At 40.2% G+C, this 16,379-nt stretch overlaps 1 protein-coding gene across 2 annotated transcripts in view; it reads right to left on the bottom strand.

Annotated features, from left to right (window-relative positions):
* The window catches only part of LOC140716822 (otoancorin-like), a 105,317-nt gene extending 90,378 nt beyond the window's left edge, over positions 1 to 14,939 (bottom strand). For both annotated transcript variants that reach the window (XM_073029753.1, XM_073029755.1), the window contains exon 1: positions 14,775 to 14,939. The gene's annotated coding sequence lies outside the window, so the exon portion shown is untranslated. The remainder of the gene's footprint in view (positions 1 to 14,774) is intronic.
* Between the last annotated feature and the right edge of the window lie 1,440 nt (positions 14,940 to 16,379).

The following is a 16,379-nucleotide window of genomic DNA, read 5'->3' as shown; positions in this document are numbered from 1 at the left end:
TGACATCTAAAAGTTTGCCAAACTTCTATAGATGTGTAGTGGAGAGTATATTGACTGGCAACATCACGGCTTGGTATGGAAGCAACAATGCCTTTGAACGGAAAATCCGAAAAAAGGTAGTGTGTTCGGCCCAGTACATCATGGGTCAAACCCTCCCAACCATTGAGCACATCTGCATAAAATGCAGTCATAGGGAAGCACCCATCATCATTAGAGGTCCCCATCACACAGACCCTGCTCTCTTCTGCCACTAGAATTAGTTTGTTGCGTGCCATAGCATGGTGAGTTGTTATGATGTCTCCAAGCACTTACATAGAACACAATACATCACACCACAGGACGAGGACCTTCTGCCTATGATGTCCGTGCCAAACACAATGCTAAATTAAACTACATCTCTTAAACTGCACAAAATCCATATCCCTCCATTCCCTGCATATTCATGTATTTATCTCAAAGCCTCTTAAATGCCACTATCATATCTTCTTTCACTACTGCCACCAGGCACTTAGCACTCCCTGTGTAAAATACTTGTTCTGCACATCTCCATTGAACTTCCTCCATTACCTTAAACACAAGTCCTTTACAATTTGTAATTTCTACCCTGGGGGGAAAAAGGATTCTGATTGTCTGCCTTATCTATACCTCTCATAATTTTTTTAAAATTCCATGAGATCTCTCTCAGCCTCTGACACCCAGAAAAAATGAACCAAGTTTGTTCAATGTCTTCTGGAAGGTCATAACCACTAATCCAGGCAGCATCCCAGAAAACTTCTTCTGTACTCTTTCTAAACCCTTCCTGGGATAGAGCACACTATAGTCCAAGTGCAGCCTAATAATTGTTTTATATTGATGCAAGATTAAAGTCAAAAGTGGTGCACATGCTCAAACTGCAGAAATAGCAGTGAGAAATATACACAGAAAATATAGGAATACGTTTGGTTGAGGGTTAAGGTTTGAGAAGTACACTGGTCTAAGTCACTGGTTTTCAGCTAAAAGCTGGATGCTGAGAATCTGAAACAATAAGAGAAAGTGCTAGAGACAGTGTGCAATCTCCCCTTTCCAGTAACTGCTTGATCACACCATTAAATAAAAGCCAAAGGAAATCAACCTTCAAGTTTGTATTTCTGCAGCAAACCACATGAAACATTGCAGAAACTTAAGTTCCCTTAGTTCCATGCCCATTCCTCTGAGTTGCACCCTCAAGCAGTACCTCTTTGAGTCCCCTCAAGCTGTACAACAGGTCATGAAATTGGCTACAGCTGTCTTGATGAATTACTTCAAACCCTCTGAGCTAACAGATGCTGTTGGCCAAATGTCAGCATCTCAGTTGGCTGGTTAGCAGCAGAGTAAACAATGGTAAAATAAAGACACTGGAGGAATTCAACAGGACATGCAGCATGCATGGAGGATGTGGAATCATGGAACCATTGCAATACATTGGCTGGTTCCTGGTAGAGGAACACCACCAGTACCATGCCCTTGTTCTTTTCCTATCATCTGCAAACTTTACTCTCTTACATGTCTACACAATCCCACTGATGCCTCAAAATAGCATTGTCTTTCCCTTGGGCCAGGAAATGAAAATATTGAGCATCGCACAGAAAAAAATTGTAAATGCTGGAAATATTTAGCAGGTCGGACAGCATGGAGTCAAAGGCTCACCGTTACAAATGCTAGCCTTTGTCTATCTTTCAAGTTATGTTGCCTGACATCTTGAGTGTTTCTAGCATTTCCACTTTTACCCCTCAGCCAGTACTTCAGCAGACCTAAGTGTCTAACTCTCAGAAGAGAGACTGCTGAGACATATAGAAAGTTCTTTTCTAAAATAGTTTCCATTTTTCACAGTAATGATAACCATAGACTAAGTTTTCTGGATGCCATGACAGATTTCTGACCTTGTACTTGCAAAGGGAAATGCCACAACAACCCATTAATGCTGCAAAATGATTGACTCTCACTACTATGCTGATAAGACACACCAACACTTCCATCTGGAAAGGACAGGGGCCAGGCTTTGGCAAAAGCCCTGTTTATAGAACTGGACTTGACCTTGCTGGCTCTCTGGCAGGCCTATTTTTGCAAGCATTTCATTGCCCACATCACCAGTCCATTCATGTGGACTTTCCCATCAAATTGATGACCAGACTCCTAAGTAGTCTGTGCCTTTGCTCACTGTACAAACTATTCTTTATCACTGTTTTGTCTGCAGGCTACTCATACTTATTTATTGATTTAAATTAAACATAATTTTACAAATTCAATTGCTGTGGTGGGATTTGAACCTTTGCATTTGGATGATTAGTCCAGTTTCTGATCTACAGTGTGCACACTTAGGTGCAATGCTATTCTGTCATCTATTGGTAACTTTAAAATATTTATTACATTAATTCTCAGTCACAGATAAGCAGCAGATTAAAACTTCTGTATTTGGCTATTAAAGAGGCAAGGTCACCTGGTTTCTCTGGAGAACAGCCTCTTTAACGTATGCGTACAGAAGAACTTTTTGTTATATCTACCATGAATATGTCCTTTTAAAAAGTGCTTATGAGTTCAGTGAAAATATGCAGTATAAAAAACCCCAAAACACATTTGCAATATCCTAATATATGTGAAAAGAGGAACTCTGTTTCACAGCATTAACCACATTCTCAGTAATGTAATATCCATAAATTGTTGAGCCATTTTCATGTACTACACCAGAATCTCTCTGGTCTGATATTCTGAGGTTCAGCTAGATCTGTAATTAATTAACTAATTAACCTACCAGTGCAATGCTTGAGATCCCAGCCAACATTTCTGATTTAGGGCAATTTTGGTGTAAGGACAATTCTTGGAACCCTTGTAGGATCCATGGGTATTTATATTTAAAAATAATAGTTCCGTTTGGGGAAAGATTATCTTTCTTTGAGGGCAAATTCTGTGGTCTGAATCTGGTACTGTACTTGAGAGTTTCAACACATAGTAGCTATTAATATTCAACCTTTGTGCCAAATTGTGTGCAGTGATTAAGATTGGTGAGTTAGTGTAGTTGACGAGTTTCAGTACCCTGAACGACTTGGTTTAGTGAAACAAGGAGACATTGTCGTGGTTACTTGAAGTGACCAGGAGACGCAGATAATTCCTCGAGAAGTTTAAACCTTTATTTGCAAACAAGGGCTGAGGCAATCAATGAACTTGTCACCGAAAGCCCACCGAGCTCTGGTGTACAGCATTCTTTATAGTAATTTCTTATCTCAGTTACATTTTGGTTTTATCAGCATACCCAATCAATTTTTAGTTGCATATCATCTATACATTAACTAATCAATCGCTCTTGCCTAGCTCTCGGTGCGCCACCAGTATTTCTTTCCAGTTCACATCTTGGGCCTCATTTCTGGCCACGGTTGTTTCTCAGTCAGCCTCCCTTAACCTCCCTCACATTACAGTTCCTGTTCATACCATCCTGTCTGCCACCGTTATCTCTTCATAAGCCATTCTATTGTATAATATATGGGGTACATTTCAGCTAATTAGTGCTGCTAAGGATAAACAGATGTTCTTTAACTGCCATAGTATGTAGCTAAGAGAATACAAGGTATCTAGTAAAACAATACATAGTAAAATGTCTCTAGTAAAATAATACATAGTAATATTCAGTACATAGGAGTGATTACATAGTATAGTAAATAGCTAGTACATAGTGATTATATTTCAGGTATATATAGTGATTATGTCAGGTATATTTCTCAATAACATCTGTTCAAAGAAGTGCAATCTATTTGATGAAGTGGATCAGTACAGGTCTTGTTGTTAGACGTAAAAAAAGCTTCTCTCTTTTCAAGGTGGAGTGTCACACTAACCAGGGAAATATCAGATATCAACCAATCAAGATGTATTCTCTCAATGCATCAACTCTGTTCAAAATCAGCCCTCATCAGACCCTAATTGAGTATTAAGAGAATGTGTCCCAAACAACATGATCACCAGGATTCAGGTCATTTCCTCAAAATTCAAAAGTCTAACAATTCTCAAACTCCACAAATCATAAAGCATACAACCACAGGTGTTTGAAATCTAAAATAAAAAGAAAGAATGTTAGAATTGGTTGGCAGCAGCAGCTGTGGGGCACCAGAACCAAGCAAAGTTAGTAATCAAACATGTTTTAGTTTGCAGAGAAGCGGGGAGGACAGGAAAACTTAAAGGGAATGTCTGTGAGAGATTGGAGACAATAGAAACTGCACTCAATCTCTTTTGGTCTTTATCCCATGACAGAGGCTCCTTTTGTTCGCTCTAATCCTTCCTCATCTCTGCAAGTTAAAACATGTTTGATTAACTGATCTGAGTTCTGATGTCGCCAGACTTGGTTGGTATTTCTGTTTTTCTCATAATCCCAAATCAACAAGATTTGCTCAGGCACTCTCCCCAACCTCTATCACTCCATTGCAGTCAGTCAGATGTAATTACAAATTGATTCTAAGGTACTATACAGAGAGCTGTTCATTGACTTCGTACGTCATATACAAGAATATAAACACTCTGAAAATATGTTTTGCAAAATTCAATATCCAATATTTTCATAAAGAAGAAACAATAAAATACTTCCCAAAGTGGTCATGAATACGCATAATTTATAATATTTTGCAAAACTTAAGTAAATTTGCAAATTAAGAAAGAAGTGTTTAAAGATATTATTCAATATTAAGGAATTATAGGGAAATATTTTACATTCTCAACCTGAGACAAGTTTGTACTTAGGTGCTAAGAATGAATACACAGTGGCACTGTTTCAAATCTTTTGAACTTTGCAAATGGTTTTTACTTACGACTTATATCATATTTTGTATGCTGCCTAATTACTTTTGGGAGAATATTATCGGTGATTTGAATGCCTCCTCAATTTTTGGCATCAATTTACATTACTGCATACACTATATGCATTTAACAAAGCACCAAACTACTTGGTTACTTGCGGCTCATAGCAGTGGATTCTTTAACTCAGGGTTCAATGCTAAGAAAGAAGAAAATCTATTTTTAAGTACAAGAATAGAGTTTGCAGCATTTGGAGGCAAGAAGCTCATTTGTAATCTGCTGTTGATGTCACCACTTGGAATTGGCATCATTGCTTCTCATTGGCTAATGATGACTAGTTCTATAACTGAGTAATTTTTGAACTTTAGCTAATGGAGTGGGAGAAGCAAAAAATCTTATGATGCAAACTCAGTAGATCATGAGTCAGTTTATCTGCCTGGGAGAAGTAATCAGAGTCAAAGGCAACTAAATGAACAAAACTGAATGAATATTCTATACTTAAGAGACAAAGTTACTGCAGAGTACAGCTTTAAAAAGTGAAGGTTTGTTATGCTAAGAACTGGAAGAACTGGTTGGATGGGGCAATTCTCACACACATATTCTCATCTCAAAAGACCCGTATTGTTCAGTAGCTACTTTTGTTGTGATGTCAGTATTTTAATTTGCCTTTAAATTATAATAGATATCCCATTAAGACCCATCCAAATTAATCTGAATTGAAGTAATCTATCTATTTCAAATCAAAATGGAAGAACGTCAACCAGACGTTTAAATAATTAAATAATGAACGGGAGGTTAAAGTATCTGTGAAAATATCCTGATGCAACTTAAAATTTTGCAATAAACTGAAAATAAATCAGAAGCAAGTCCTTGTGGCATTCAGGAGATTTGTCAAGTAAGTAAAATGTCTTTACTGTGTAACCTGAATTTAGAGTCTCCCGTAAAAGCTGGGTCCACCTACATTGTTTTATTGTATATTTTTATAGAATTTTATTGCTCTTATTTGGTTTTGGAGCAGAAAATTCATGAGGTTTCCTGATCAGAATTCAGTTTTCTCACTCTCGGCATTTAACTTCATTGATTTTCAGGGATTTGAGTGCTGATGGTGACTTAGTGAGCAAAGACTTCAGGTGAGGAAGTGGAATGGAACTGTCAAGGAAGTAGTTTAATTTATAGTCTGACTAGGGAGGTCAAGGTCATAATTTGCTCTGGTCTTCATGATTCAGTTGTAAATAGAGTGGTTTAAAATCTTCATTTAGAACTTGAAGCCTGGAACTACATGGATCAGTCCTGAGATGGCAGTTGGTGATATTTGCATTCACTTGAAAGTAGAAGATTCAGGTGTGTCCTTGATTTGGTTCATTTATTATTGCCAGGCAATGAATGCCAAACCTGTTCTTCATTTTATGATCAAAAAGTAACACTTCCTGCACTTATCATACTGCTGACTCCAGCCCTGAACTCTCCACAGAGTAAAGAGGAGATCTGTAACTTACTGAGCCAGTGGGTCTGAAACAAATCATGCCTGGACTATAAGCTTCCCCTGCCAGTGTGGCATCATTCATTTAAAGAGATACTGGATTTCATTATGAAAGTAAGTCTTGCTTTTCATTTCACTACATAGTGTTCTTCTTATTAATTAACAGTAGCTTAATGTGCTTTAAAATGAAGCCATTTTAAATTTTAGTAAGTATTAGTAACGTTTTCAAACTATATCAATATCTGCAGCTTTTAATCTTCTTTTAGTATTAGTGCATTGTTGGGAGCTAGATGTTGGCTGTCACCAGTAGAGCCAAAGAGAGGTTCTGCAAATGAGCTCAGTTCCTTCGGGCTATGATACTCACTCGCAGTGATGAGTCAAAAACCTCTGCCACTCACGTCTGTGTTTCAGATCTGGCTCCATTGCAATATTTATCAGAGCTGAAAAAAATGCTGCTTAATCATCTGGAGATCTGGACACAGGACTGCTCTGCCTAGTTGTTGAGCTACAGAATCAAGGCCACAATTTATTGCAGGCTGTATGGTCCAAAAATGTTAGATAGACCTTGGGGTTAATATAGGTTGAGAGCATTAACAAAGAGTTGGATCCTACATGATGATTAAGTAAATTACCCAAAGGGCATGTTTCTATGGCAGGGGTTCCCAACCTGGGATCCACAGACCCCTTGCTTAATGATATTGGTCCATGGCATAAAAAAGATTGGGAACTCCTGTTCTATGGAAACAACTATCATTAGTACTTAATTTTCACTAGTGAAAGTTTAAACATTTTCCAGAATCAATAGCTTGAAAGCCTTCCATTATCTATTTCTGTGGGCTTGAAGCATTCTCAACACATGCTCATTCAAAGTTGAACCCAAGCAAACAATGTCAGCGAGGAGGGACACAAGAGGTGGAAATCTGGAGCAACACACAAAGGCACCAGAGGAAGTTTTCGGTCGGGCAGCATTTATGGAAGGAAGTAGACAGTCTGGAGTCAGTCCAAGTGAAGAGTCCCAACCCAAAATGTTGACTGTCCATGGCCTTCTAAAGTAAGCCAGTGTTTCACATCAGAAAATGGTGGCCAGATATTAATGCCTACAAAGCTGTTACATCATAAATCAGCCTGCACTGCAGCAATTATACGTCAGAACTAAGGTCACCCAAATATCAATGGTCAATTTTCAGAGTGCAAATATCATGATATTTATATTCATCTGAAGGCCAAGATTCTCACACTTGTCGACTCAGTCAGTGAGGCATGTACAAGAATGTGACTTACATTCTACACCTTCAAGACATGGACAGTGGAAGAGATTCAAAGACATGCTCAAAGCCTCTGAAAACAAATGCAATATTCCTATTGACTCCTGGAAGTTCTTGGCCTCAGATTACTCGAAGTGGAGGAGAATTTGGGGCAACACAGTAAAACTCAGAAATCCTTCATGAGAAGTGCACAATCTCCCAAATTTCCAAGCTGTACCATCCCATGAGTCAGGTTCTGCCACATCTATGGAGAGATCTGCAGTTCCCACATTAGCCTCACCAGTCATCTCATATCTTATAGATACAGAGTGGAAGCAAATCATTCCCAGTCCCAAGGGTCTGTCTGAGAACTCGAAATATCAAGTGAGCGCTAGCATTGAGGGTCCTGGGAAAGAGGCTCCTGATTTAACAATCCACAAACAGGATAATATTTATGTTCCCATTAACAAAGGAAGTTACTCAAATGTCAAAAGAATGATCTGTATTTGTACTTCTCTGTTGCTGCCACCCTGATGCAATAGTTCAATCTTCAGGCTACTGAGTTATTAAAAGAGATCACCAGTCATTTGTCTGGGGGCAGAAGCAAAACTTCCACATTGAAGATAAATTGATTCTCATTTTCATTACATCGGTTAGACTGCGAAGCATTCAGGATATTATAGAACAGAAGAAACATTTTAGAAGCTCGTTACCTTGGTTCAACTAAACACGTTTGCACAGGATCACGAGTTTGTATAAATAGTTGAACTACTTATGCTGTAGACACAAGGAAATCTACATATTCAGTAATACTCACAAGAGATTGTCCTGCACCTTGTTCAATAGCCCAAACGTGAAACAATGCTACTCAGAAATCAGAATGCAGCTTTTAGTGCACTACAATATACTTGCACGTAGAACTAGTCAGAAGTCAGCTCCTCCAAAAAAAGATGTGCAATTCGTTGCAAACTCACACAACCACTTTTGTTGTGGTTTGCACTCAAAAGTATGTACTCGATTGAGGTTTGATTGGGTGCCAACTCAAGAACACCTGCCTGAGCTGTTGCCTAGTTTCTGTGCACCTAAAATGGAAGGGGTTAGATCATTACAGTACATTTCATATGACAGCCAATTAAATACATCATAGCTAATCAAAAGTGGGGTGGGGAGTGGGTAAGGTCTATTGAAAGTATTGAGAGACCCAAGGTTCTTTGAAAGAGACATTCTAGTGCTGGTGAATGAGATAATAGCTAGGAGATAATACAAGAATAAAAGAATCATGGGATGTAGAACATTGAACAGTACAGTACAACAATGGGCCCTTCAGTCCACAATAACTATGTTATGGTAGGTTCTCGATTAGTAAGGGTATCAGAGGTTAGGAGGAGAAGGCAGGAGAATGGGGCTGAGAGGGATAATAAATCAGCCTTCATGGAATGGCAGAGCAGACTTATTGGGCTGAACAACCTAATTCTGATCCTATGTCTTATGGTCTTATGCCAATTGGAGCTAATCCCATTTGCCTACACATCATCTACATTCCGCTTAAATGTTGCTATTTTTTTCTGCTTCCACTATTTCCCCTGGCAGTGCATTCCAAGCACCTACCACTTCCTGTATATATATTAAAAAAGTCTCTTGAATTTCCATTAAACTTTTCCTTTCTCACCTTAAGGCTATCTCTTCTGGTATTTGACATAAGCACATAAGACGTAGGAATAGAATGAGGCTGTTCAGCCCATCAAGTCTGCTCTGCCATCCATGATGGCAGATATTTGGCTCTTGATATCTAAAAATGAATGATCGGCATAAACAGAAGAGACAGACAGAATCTTTTTTCCAGGGTTGAAATGCCCCCCTCACTGGACCCCCTGCAGTTCACGTACCATCCCAACTGTTCAACAGATGACACCATTGCCATCACCCTCCACCTGGCCCTAACCCACCTGGACAAAAAAGACACGTACGTTTGAATGCTGTTCATAGCCTTCAGTTCAGCATTCAACACAATCATCCCTCAGACACTAATTGGAAAGCTGAGCCTACTGACCCTGAACACCTCCCTCTGCAACTGGATCCTAGACTTCCCGACTGGGAGACCTCAGTCAGTCTGGATCGGAAGCAGCATCTCCAACAGTATCACACTGAGCACGGGGGCTCCCCAGGGCTGCGTGCTCAGTCCACTGCTTTTCACTCTGCTGACACACGACTGTGCTGCAACACACAGCTCGAACCACATCATCAAGTTCGCCGATGACACAACCTTGGTGGGTCTCATCAGCAAGAACCACCAGTCACCATACAGAGAGGTGCAGCGGCTAATGGACTAGTACAGAGCCAACAACCTGTCTCTGAATGTGAACAAAACAAAAGAGATGGTCGTTGACTTCAGGAGGGCACAGAGCAACCACTCTCTGCTGAACATCGACGGCTCCTCGGTAGAGATCGTTAAGAGCACCAAATTTCTTGGTGTTCACCTGGCGGAGAATCTCACCTGGTCCATCAACACCAGCTCCATAGCAAAGGAAGCCCAGCAGTGTCTTTACTTTCTGAGAAGGCTGAGGAAAGTCCATCTCCCACCCCCCCCACCCCCATCCTCATCACATTCTACAGGAGTTGTATTGAGAGCATCCTGAGCAGCTGCATCACTGCCTGGTTTGGAAATTACACCATCTCGGATCGCAAGACCCTGCAGCAGATAGTGAGGTCAGCTGAGAAGATCATCGGGGTCTCTCTTCCCGCCATTACGGACATTTACACTACACGCTGCATCCACAAAGCAAACAGCATTATGAAGGACCCCACGCACCCCTCATACAAACTCTTCTCCCTCCTGCCATCTGGGAAAAGGCACCAAAGCATTCGAGCTCTCACGACCAGACTATGTAACATTTTCTTCCCCCAAGCCATCGGACTCCTCAACACCCAGAGTCTGGACTGACACCAACTTACTGCCCTCTACTGTGCCTATTGTCTTGTTTATTATTTATTGTAATGCCTGCACTGTTCTGTGCACTTTATGCAGTCCTGGGTAGGTCTGTAGTCTAGTGTAGTTTTTGTGTTGTTTTACGTAGTTCAGTGTAGTTTTTGTACTGTTTCATGCAGTACCATTGTCCTGAAAAACATTGTCTCATTTTTACTGTGTACTGTACCAGCAGTTATGGTCGAAATGACAATAAAAAGTGACTTGAGTTGAAATGACAAATACCAGAGGGCATGCATTTAAGGTGAGAGGGGTAAGTTCAAAGGAGATGTGTGGGACACTTTTTTTTACCCAGAGACTGGTGAATGCCTGTAATGGTGGTACAGGCAAATAAATTAGGGACTTTTTAAGAGATGTTTATATAGGCATGTGAATGTGAGAGAAATGGAAGGATCTGAATGTTGTGTAGGCAGAAGAATTAGTTTAGCTGGTCATTTGATTACTAATAATTTGGTTTGGCACAACGTTGTGGGTGAAGGATCTGTTCCTATGCTGCACTGTTCTGTATTTTATCCATCCAATCTATGCCTCTCACTTTTGTATAATACCTCTATCAGGTCACCCCTTAGCCCTCAATGCTCCAGAGAAAACAATACAAATTTATCCAACTTCTGCATCGAACTAAAGCTCTCTAATCCAGGCAACATCATGGTGAATGCCTTCTGCATCCCCTCCATATCATTTCTGTAATGTGGCAACCAGAACTGCACACAGTACTCCAAATGGGACCACAGTACAACAAAATTTTACAGAGCAGTGGCATGACTTCCTGGCTTTTATGCTCAAAATGTGAACCAATATGCTGTTCACCTAATTTACCTTCTCACTACCCCACTCCCCATTTTAGTTGTGTTGTTAGTTTTATGGAGCTGGGGACTTGCACTTCAAGATCCCTTTCTGTGCTAATTCTCCAAAAGGGTCCTGCCTTTCACTGTATACTTTCCTCTTGTACGTGATGTTCTTAGGATTAAACTGCATCTGCCATTCCTCCACCCTCATTTCCAACTGATCCTTCCTCACTATCCCAATGGCAACCTTCCTCACTATCCACACCACTGGCAAGCTTTATGTAATCTGCAAATTTACTAATCAACCCATCTACATTTTTGTCAAAATGATCACAAACAAATGTCCCAGCACTGATCCTTGCAGAACACCACTGGCCACAGACCTCCAGTCAGAGGAACAACCATGCCACCACTACATCTGTCTTTTATGGCCAAGCCAGTTTTGAGTCCAATCTACCAAGCCTCGTTAGAGCACCTCCTTGCCCAATTACTTGTGAGAGCGTAGGGGTAGGCGTCCAGGTGAGCATGATAAAGGGCAAAGAGAGTACAACCAGAAATGTTCCACTCAGGGTGAAGTATAACTGGCCCTGCAACACCAGTTCAACTCCCCACAGGATCCCATATACCTTAATTTTATGGATGAGACTACCATGAGTGTCCCTGGTGAAATCTTTACCGAAATCTGTGTATCACGACCCAATCTTCATTAATCATTTCCATCCCCTCAAAGTCATGCTGACTAGTCCTAATGAGCCCATGTTTTTCATTTGCAAATCGATCCTGTACCTGAGAATCTTCTTCAATAATTTCCCTCCCACTGCTGTGAAGCTCACTGGCCTATAATTTTGTGCTTCGCTTCCTCTGTTCTTCATTAGAAAAGGAGCAACGTGGACAATTCCCCAATCCTCTGGGACCTTGCATGAGACTAAAGAAGATACACAAATTATTTGTCAAGGCTCCAGCAATCTCCTCTCTTGCCTTTCTCAGTATCCTAGGATAGATCCCATCAGGCCCTGAGGTCTTATCACAACTTAGTGTTCTTTAAGAGCCCCAACCGTTCCTCCTTCTTGATATCAACATACCTCACATTGATCCCACTACCCTCCACATTCTTATCCTTGGTGAATGTCAATGTGACATTACCTCATTCACCTCCTCTAGTTGCAAGTATCGATATCCTCTTTCAATCTTGAGTAGTCCTCCCCTCTCCCTAGTTATCTTCTTGTGTTTAATGTATAATTTGTAAAATGCCTTGGGATTGTCTTTAATTCTACTCCCTACAATAAGGATACAACATAAATAAAATCTTACATAGACAAATATTCATCGCCTCCTACACGCAGTCCAAGTCCCCAACCTCCCACCTCCACAGATTGTTGACTCACATAAAGCAGGTCAATTAAAAAAAAAATTCATTCATTGCTGCAAACACAAGAAAATCTGCAGATGCTGGCAATCCAGAGCAACACACACACACACAAAATGCTGGAAGAACTCAGCAGGCCAGGAAACATTTATGGAAAAGAGTAAACAGTCAACATTTTGGGCCAAGACCCTTCTTCAGGACATTCATTGCTACGTGTCCTCCATTAATGCAGAAACAGCCAGGATGGAAGGTTGGAACGAGACCAGAGTGGAGAGACCACGAAACTACCCACTCACTGATCCTTCAGTAATACTCTGAGCAAATGTGAAGAAAGTTTATGTAAATTGGGTGATGAGATTGCAGTGCCCAGTGAGATTAGGATCTAGCTGGTGAGATGCCGTTCTGAATTGAATGTCTGCTTAAAGTAGAACTCAGTGGGATGGGCTCTTTGTACTACTTGTGACTGAGTCACTTTCTGGATCGGGAAGCTCCAAGTTCATCACTGTGTGCATCTGATGTGGGAAAAGCATCGGGCAAAATAGCGTGGATTCTGATAGTTCCTGAGCCGGTTTCACACTTGATATGATTTCACCCAGAAGTGGACACAAAGGAGCTTTGCAATGATTTTGGATTGTATTACTTTTGTGTGACACAGTAGCTCTGGAGATAGAATTGCTATCTCATAGTTCCAGCAAATCAAGTTCAATCCTGACCTTAAACTATCTTTGTGGAATTTGCATCTTCCCCATGATCAGTGTCCTCGTCACCCCAAGAATGTGCTGGTTCTTGCACCTATTGTTGGTAGGTGTCAAGAGAAACACAGTGGAGTTGATGGGTAAGTAAGAGAACAAATTATAGCAAAACTAATGGGGGAATGAGATTGATGGGATTACCCACAGAGCTGGCAAAATCTCATGGGCTGAAAGGCCTCCCATATCATGAGAAAGCAGAAAAAATACAGTGGATAGCAATTCGATTTTTCAGCAAAAAAGTATTCTATAAAGTTCTGTGCATTATCAGCTGTTCAATGTATACTCTACTTCTTAAGTTGTGAGGCACATTGGCCTATTTTGAATTATAAAATTTAAATTGCTGATATGGGAAACTTCAGCTTTTTGTTGGTCACTGATCAACATAAATTAGAAAGCAACTCTTGCAACAGAATGAAGTACTGAACAATGTTTTAAGTTAATGACTCATGCCGCTCAAGATTTCCTCACCTCCTCCCCACCCTATATTTCAGTGGGAATGTCAAACTCATCTTAACAACAAAGACAAGACAAGCCCTTTTGTTTTCCTAAAGCCAAGGTAAGAAACAAAAAAGAGTTTAAGCATTTCCCTTAATGTTGTTTTATAAGTTTATTTTTAAAAAATATTGCTTATCTGGTGCAGAAATATACATTCAAATAAAAATTATGTATTATATAATGATATAATAACAGCAATTCTTTAAAGTATTCACCAATTCGTCATTTTCTCCTTAACTCGGTAAACAGCAACATATGCAATAAAGCATACTTGCACCTCGATAATTATTGAGCATTTTAAGGAGGTACACAAAAATTATTCCAGGTTTAAATGGCTTGTCATATGAAAAGCGTTTGATGACTCTGGGCTTGTATTCACTGGAATTCAGAAAAATGAGGGGTGACCTCATTGAAACCGACCGAATGGTGAAAGGCCTTCATAGAGTCGAGAGGATGTTTCCTGTGGTGGGAGAGTTTAAGTCCGGAGGACACAGCCTCAGAATAGAGGAGATGAGGAGGAATCTCCTTTTAGAACGGAGATGAGGAGGAATTTCTTTAGACAGAGAGTGGTGAATCTGTGGAATTCTTTTCCACAGGCAGCTCCGGAGGCCAAGTCTTGATGTATATTTAAGGCAGAGGTTGATACATCCTTAATTGGTCTGGGCATGAAGGGATACAGGCAAAAGGCAGGAGATTGGGGCTGAGAGGAAAATTGGATCAGCCATGGTGAAATAGAGTAGACTCGATGAGACAAATAGCCTAATTCTGCTCCTATATGTTATGGCCTTATGGTCTACTTACAGTATATGTAATATATCTTAACTTTAAAACAAAAGTCTGCTTTTATATTGAACAAAGACTGCAGTGTCCCTTACCTTCCGTGTGGCTGTAGTTAAAATGAAATTTCAGAGCAGGTTCAACGCTCTCTCTTCTGCAATTGCTGAGAGCTCAGTGTTTACTTGCTCGAGCCTGTTAGAAGACAGGGTGGGGTAACATGAGGAGTGCTTTATATTCTCTCACAGTTTCTGAAGAAAATGTGATGCAAATATCCTTTGTCAAATTGTTGTCCCCCTTAAACACCTCCCACTTTGTGCAGTTTTGAAAGTATTACGTTAACCTATACAATAGACTGTTTTCAAGTTGTGCAATACAGATACTGCTGTTTCTGTTACTCTATTGCTTTTCTAAGGTGTGAGCAAATGAATCATTCAAGGTTCCAATCTGTTTTTTTTAAGCAGCTTGGGCTTGTTTGTCAGTGCACTCTCCTGATGCTGTTAAACTAAATCCTAACTGCTGATGGAGACTTTCCCCCTCCACTTCACTGGCAGAGTTGGCTTCTCGTGTTTGCTTTAGACATCAGCTATAATTCTGGACCTGATGTTATTACTCAGCTTCTAGGTTTTGTGCAATATGAAAGGGAAGGTTTGACGGTGCTGGTCTTGTGGTTAGAGATTATAATGCAATACCTAATTCAGGATCTGTAATTAGTATTTTTGAACTTTCATATTTTTTTTCTTATCGACAAAGGATCTTATCCACAGCTTGGTCCTTTATCTTGGAAAGATTTTCTGATTGACATCTCTTTAATATCTGCTTTAATTTTTTTGTAAGAATGTCAGCTGGAAATGGCAATCTCTTTTGACTGGCAGAGCCTGTCTAAACCTGTGTGTTTTCCACAAACAGGAATGGAAACCATGAGCAATTCCAGACCCATATTTATGGTATCACATCTGAAACTAGCTGCAGAAACTTGCTGATTTAACTACGGTTACCCTTTAACACAAAATCACTTCCATATTTGATTTAATAGATTGATTTTTGAGGACAACACTCTGTGAGTTTCTGTCTTCCTTTCATCGAGCTTAGCAAAAAAAGAAGCCTTCAGCTGCAAGTTACCTCTCCCTATTTCAAAGATTCAAGATTCAAAGTATCAAAGTACATTTATTATTGAAGTATCTAACCTTAAGATTTGTCTCCCCAAAGACAGCCATGAAACGAAGAAACAACATGAAATCCATTCAAAGAAATCATCAAACCCCCAACATGCAAAAAAATAGAACAAATTGCGCAAATGGACAAAAAAAGAGTGAAAAGCACAAAATATAAAATATCAAAACACAAAGTCAAGGAAGCAGTCCAGAAATGTTCAGTTTCAACTCAATTCAGTTCAACCCAGGGCTGTGTTGTTCGTTGACCACAGGCAGCAGAGCCAGCCTGTCCCAATCAAGATCGCACAAAATAGCAACAGAGACACATCATAACATGAAGTACAGAATCCAATCCACAAACTGTGCAGATTAAACCTAGCCCAAGACCCAAGACTCCGGCAACATCGAGCAAGAGGGAGAGAGAGACCAGTCAACGCAGACACCTTCCTCCAGGAGCAGTATGCAAAGGTAAGAGATAGACTGGTCAAATGCGAGCACCTTTGTCCGGCAGTAGCAAGCGAGACTGGGAGAGAGACCAGTCACTTGCAGGCA

This window comes from Hemitrygon akajei, chromosome 26 (genome assembly GCF_048418815.1).
Source record: "Hemitrygon akajei chromosome 26, sHemAka1.3, whole genome shotgun sequence".
Classification (NCBI taxonomy): Eukaryota; Metazoa; Chordata; class Chondrichthyes; order Myliobatiformes; family Dasyatidae; genus Hemitrygon; species Hemitrygon akajei.
This window is presented reverse-complemented; position numbering and strand designations above follow the sequence as displayed.